The sequence below is a fragment of the Coffea arabica genome, chromosome 7e, assembly GCF_036785885.1.
Source record: "Coffea arabica cultivar ET-39 chromosome 7e, Coffea Arabica ET-39 HiFi, whole genome shotgun sequence".
Taxonomy (NCBI): domain Eukaryota; kingdom Viridiplantae; phylum Streptophyta; class Magnoliopsida; order Gentianales; family Rubiaceae; genus Coffea; species Coffea arabica.
The window spans coordinates 3,763,748-3,768,815 of record NC_092323.1 but is presented as its reverse complement, the minus strand read 5'-3'; the positions used below and the strand labels follow the sequence as shown (position 1 = coordinate 3,768,815).

The 5,068-nt window shown below is 37.4% G+C and overlaps 1 long non-coding RNA gene across 1 annotated transcript; it reads left to right on the top strand.

Annotated features, from left to right (window-relative positions):
• The first annotated feature begins 2,044 nt into the window (after positions 1-2,044).
• On the top strand, positions 2,045-4,455 carry LOC113697765 (uncharacterized). Its single transcript, XR_003449983.2, has 2 exons — positions 2,045-2,516; positions 2,616-4,455. It is a non-coding gene; the product is annotated as an uncharacterized lncRNA (long non-coding RNA).
• The last annotated feature ends 613 nt before the right edge of the window (positions 4,456-5,068 follow it).

The following is a 5,068-nucleotide window of genomic DNA, read 5'->3' as shown; positions in this document are numbered from 1 at the left end:
AAGCCGATGAGAGAAAGCCGGTGGCAGAGAAAATAGCGATCCGAGACAATAAAGACAGAAAGCCGATGACAAAGAGAAGATTGTGGATGGTTGGAATTGAATGAGAGAACACCGAATGATATAGAGGGAGTTGGAGAGTTGGGAATGGAAGAGGGAAATGGAGGTATAGAATTGAGGATGGTGTGGGTTTAATTTTCAGAAATGGGAGATATTTTGTTCTCATCCAATGACTTTCTTTCTTTATCTTTTGTTCCATACGCAACCTTGTGAGTATCAGCGATCAACGGCTAGGATAACATATTCATAAAAAAAAAGGTATAAGTAGCCAAATTGTCGATTTTTTTTTGTTTTGTTTAAAAAAATTGTCTCTAACACAAACAAATATTGGATAAATACGACGACCTTAAGTCGAGAACAACTCCCAAACGCATCCCGCTTTTGTGGCAAATATTTTTCAACATTATTTGAAGAAATTTGCCGAAAACAGTTAGATATCATATATGAGTTAATGCCAAAAAAAACTTTCGACGAAAGTATTTTAAAGGCGTCTATGTTCATCAATGGGAAGTATCAGTATATAATTAAGTTAATTTCCAAAGTTAGTCATTGGGAAAAAGGATCAGTATATAATTAACATCAATGTTCAAAAAGTAAAGTACGGTTTGGATGCAAGCTATCTTCAGATTTTCCCCGAATAATTGAGTAGCATAGCAACACCTGATTTATGACTGATGTTCATCATTTGAGTACGTTTTGGGTGGCATGCAATTCTTTGGATTGTCCCCGAATTTTTATTTTATTTTTTTAAAAAGATGGTTGCATAATATATGACGGGAATATTGAACAGAAAATGCTGCAAACTTTCAAAGCAAAAAGACACAGCACTTGTAGAATCCAAGTTAATTTCTGGAAAGCCGAAAACTTAGGGATGATAAATCAGTATGTTGTGCGGTTGTGCCTTCCACGCCTTTCCAACTTACTTCAGAGTTCGGAAAGGTTTCCCTATTTGTGTTTACCTTCCGTGTCGTGACACCGTGCCTGCAGAAAACGATTAGCGTGAAGTCGCCCCATTACCCCATTTACGGGTTAGGTTGATTTTTGGGGTTCATGTTCAACTTGCGGATAGGAGTTGAAGCAATGCTTTCACATGGATTATTGAAGTCCAAAACTTGGGTATATTCGAGTACTCAATGACTTAGATTATGTCACGCATTAGATAAGATGGTGTGACACAATTTGATTCATTGGGTTGTTGAAAATCGAGTTTATCCAAATGTGAATCTTGAATATTATTAAATATTGAGGCGGACATTAGATTTAAAATGGAGCTTTGATACGTATACTGATAAATCTTTTAGCAATGCACGTGCACTTTCGGAAATTATGAACACAACTTTACCACAAGAGTACTTAAAAAAAAAGAGGTGAAATGGTTTGTTGGCAATAATATTATAACCACTCCATTTTATGATTAAATTCTCTTAGTAAAATTAGTGAAGGTTTTGATTTTTATGTTCATGACTATTGAATTATGAGACTAGGGTTTGGCTAACGGGCACCTGTGCTCCATTAAGAGTGGCCTAAGATGTTGGTCTTTTAGAAAAGTATAGTTAATTTGGGATTGCGTGTGTAGCAAGTTAGTTGTAATTTAAACATGCTAACAATTGCTCACTGCATACTCAATTCACTAGAAAATTTCGCCAGACTACCGTATTTGTGGATGAGGTACTAATTAAACCTCGTTCTTGTTTGCTTCAGATTTCATAAACTCTAATTATGAAAAGTGATTATAGAATCCGCAAAAGTTACTCTTTAGTTGATTAGGATTAATGTATTTCAACTTTTTTAACTGCTAAAAAATCTATAATTTGAGTACAAAAGCAAACAAGAAAATGAGAACATCACAAAAACTGAGTATTTCAAATCAAAATTTATAATCAGTTAAGAGTAATACTTTTTATATGCTATCAATGTATTTTTATTTTTTTTACATACATATATATATATATATATATATATATATATATATATATATATATATATATATATATATATATATGTTAGCAGGTTTAGGTTATGGATAAGTGCTTTTTCGTTGTGAGGCGAAGAATAGCCATGGAACTATGGGCTTGGGCAACAGAGGGATGTTAGAAAGCAAGTAGCTGGACCGCGGATAGAAGCATAAAACAGAGCCCAAACCACAATCTTGGTTAGATGGATCAAGGATAGATATATACACACACACACACACACACATGGGCAGACGGTAGGATAGAGGGATGAGCCCAAAAAGTATTCATGTGCTAGACAAAGAAGTTAAGAAGGGGGCGGAAACCTCAAACATTGGAAGTTAAGAACTGGTAGGAGTAATTGGGTAATGAAACCCTAAGCAGCTCGCTGAAGCTCCTCTTGTGTGAGTTATAAAACGCAAACGGCACCTCTCCAGCTGTGAGTCCTATGAATCTGTCCTGGAGATCATTCCGACAGTAAACTCCACTCCCGGGAACCTTTTATCTGTTGAGTACTAAAATTGATTGTCAACGTTGTTCTTTGTTTTCGTAGATCTTTTCTTTTCTCTGCATCTCTGATGAAAATGGTCTTTTGTTACTTGCCAGCTGCACTAAGTACTGAGGCTCTGTGGCCGTAAAAAGATGGCCAAGCTGCCTAATTTTACAAAGTGCAAACACTAAACAAAGCATCAATGGGCTTCGCTTTGCAGCCTAAACTCTCCTTATGCTTATGCTGCCTGTTATGCCCATACATATGCTCAATTGCTGGTGCCTTTTGCCCTTCTTTTGTTCCTGCTTTTGTTTTTGGTTTCTCATCAATCGAAATAAAACGGTCTGAATTGGCAGATTAGTTTGAGAAGAGACTCCAAAACGCAAAAAAAAAAAGGGTAAATTGAAATGTGTGAAAGTCATGAGTAATGTAGTAGTCGTAGTAAAATTTAAGTGTCATATTTTAATTCCCCCTCCCTCCTTTCGCTGATGGTGACGAAGATACTTCTGGCGAAATATTTGAGCAGTTTACGGGATATCAAATATGGTTTTCGATGCAGTTTACGGGACATCAAATATTCTGACATCTCAGAATCTATTGACATTTCATATCAGGTTTCATTTCAGTTGTTATTACTTAATCTAAAATTATGAGCTGTCCTCGTTGTCCCTGGAATGGATCCTGTCGTGGGCGTATTTAAGGAATGGATCTTTGGCTCTAGGAGCATTTGTCTTCGAAGTCACCATCAGCAGTCAGCAAATATTATTGCAAAATGTTATTTTTACTGCAATAAAAATATACTGTATATAGGTTTTCCGAAAGAATAGTCCAGAGACAGCATGGCATCTTCCTACTAGTACTACTATACCCTGAATGGTCTGGGGACCTGTTCTCCTGCTGATTTCAAGCAGAAAACTGAAACTGGGACTTGGTGTAAAAGTACAACAATCATTTTGTTCAAGTCCAATTCTGGATTCGGACATCTTTTCCAAGATATTGCTGGCAGTGTTATTACTCCTCTTGTACTAAGGGAGAAGAAAAGGAAAGAAAAAAAAGAGGAGGAAAAAAAAAAGGTCCAATTCGGGATTAAGACATCTTCTCCTAGCTATTGATGGCACGGTGGTGCTGCCTTGCTCATTTTGGGAATGCTTCTTACTGCAAAAAGCGAATTTGACGCGGTTGCTGAGCTATGAATGGTCATTCGAGTAAAGGGGCGGTTTGGTGTACAGCGCGCAGAAACATCCAACCACTTCGTACGCTCCATAGATTGTATTGAAAAAGCATGCAAATTTCAAACTCAACCCGAACTTGGTCTTGAAAGAATTGAATGAAGCTGGAGAATACCTCCAACCAACCTCTCTTTTTTCCCAGGCTGCATTTAGACCCCTTTTTAATTGCTCATCAGAGGGAGAAGTGCATCTGCAAAAGCGGCTGAGAGGCTTTCCATATCCAGGCTTCATAATTTCTCTAGCAAAGTACAACATGTACCAGAACGGCAGAAAGTAGGCTTCTGGGGTTCTGCTATTTCTCACTCATGTAGTACTCGTATACCCACCACTGCCATCATCACTCAAATGCAGAAACCGTGACGGATTCTGATGGTGATACGTTTGGAAATTAATCAATCGGGCTGCATTTCCAATTCCACTACTTCCCTTTTGCCTTTGCCTGTAAAAGTAAATTTGTAAGTCACACAGGTCCTCTCTGATGCTATGTACTGCGAGCGTATCTTGCAGAGTTTCTGCAAGAATCAAGTCAATTCGGATGGACAAATAAGACATTAGCTGGTGTTGGATCAACGGACATTTGACAGATAAATTGTAAGCAAGCTCCAGTTCCGGAACTGCATTAGAACCCTGCAGACTGGAAATGTTTTGCAGGTTTCTGAACCAATGCTTTTATGATGGAATTTAATTCGATCCCCTGGATTGCCCTGTCCAAGTTTAATCTAGCAAATTCGAACCTGGAGTTTTTCTTTGATCAACCCGCACTTCGTTTTTGTGTTACAGTAATATGCATAAGCTATATATTGGGAACAAATAAATCCACATAAGTGGGGCAGTCACTATAACTTACCAAGCTATCATATACACGTACTCGTTGAGTAGCTTTCTGGTTTATTTTTTTGCGCCGGCTTTAAAATAAGACAGTTCGATACCTCCGGAATTTGTTTCCACATGGCAAAAGAAAATCATAACATCAAAGATCTTCACTGCAGTCTAACTATATGACGATCTAAGAAATTTCAGATGTGCACGAAATTTACTGCACAAAATCGGTTTCACAGTCTCATCTATCTCTTGATTTCAACTTGAACTCATCATTGCCGTCTAAAACGTACTACAAGAATAGGTTTGACAATTGATGTCGGTACATATTTTCATCGAATTGTGTCTACATTAATCTTAGGGCGTGCCACTCATAAGGCTTTGAATTGTGTCTGCATTAATCTTTGCACATAGCACTCAGCTTTTTTCACATTAGAAAAGTGATGAGATTTCTTTAAGAAATTGGGCAGAGAAAAGAGAATTTGAATTCAGCATTTTTATATTCGGCAATTTCAACCTTA